Source organism: Rhinopithecus bieti, unplaced genomic scaffold, assembly GCF_001698545.2.
Source record: "Rhinopithecus bieti isolate Rb0 unplaced genomic scaffold, ASM169854v2 scaffold_6907, whole genome shotgun sequence".
NCBI lineage: Eukaryota > Metazoa > Chordata > Mammalia > Primates > Cercopithecidae > Rhinopithecus > Rhinopithecus bieti.
Window position 1 is genome coordinate 1793985 of NW_016805647.1, and position 977 is coordinate 1794961.

Consider the following 977-nt stretch of genomic DNA (forward strand, 5'->3'; position numbering starts at 1 on the left):
ATGCCACTATACTCCAGCCTGTGCAACAACGTGAGAATCCATCTCAAAAAAAAAAAAAAATCTTTTAATTTCCAAATATTTCCAACTAACTTACTTCTGTTACCAATTTTAGTTTAATTCCATTATGATCAGAGAACATAATTTGTATTTCATTTTTTTCACAGAGATTTACTTTATGGCCCAGGATGGCCTCTCTTTTTTAAATTTTGAACTTTAAATAGATTCTTGGACCAATGCTTCACATCCATCAGCTAATTCAACTTTAGCACCTGTCTCATCCCCAGTAGCTTTTCCAGAACAATTACCTTCATGAATTTTCCCCAATCAAACTTGGGCATCTTCAGCATTTTACTTTTCTAATAAAGACATCATGGAGAAGACAACTGGACTGGCAAAGCTTTTCTCTTTTCCAGTACTGTCTGGAATCAATCTATTGACCACTTCTTTCAAGTCATTCACACCTTTCAGGTCATGATTTCCATCATCTTCTTCTGGATTTCGCAGGCCTGTTGGTGCTGAGCATAAGAGGCCTTCTGTGTCAGACTGTTGTGCTTTTAGTAAAATCAACACAGAATAGATGAAACAAATAATCATCGGTAGTCTTGACATCAGCGTGAGGTTCAATCATGGTCTGCCATTTTTTGACGATGGAACACATTTTGTCACTGGTAAATCCATGCCCTGGAAGTTAGTTGGTTTTGTCCTGAACATCTTCAGCATCAGCTTGAATTTTCTAAATGCAACTTCATCATTCTGCTGATCAGCAAGACTCACTTCAAACACACGATCCTTGAGGCTATCAGATGCAATTTTGGTTCCTTGAGTCCTGGTGACTAGCGTCTCTCCAATATTTCTTATATTGAACATAGCAAGTGCTTTTACATCACACCAATCTTTCTTAGAAAATGGATCAACCACTTTATTTTCGGCTCCCTTTTGCTACCTTTCATAAGGTGCTTGTTCTTGCCAACAGCCAT

The 977-nt window shown here is 37.8% G+C and overlaps 1 pseudogene; it reads right to left on the bottom strand.

Annotated features, from left to right (window-relative positions):
• Positions 1 to 213: 213 nt before the first annotated feature.
• On the bottom strand, positions 214 to 977 carry LOC108530374 (40S ribosomal protein S3a-like; annotated as a pseudogene).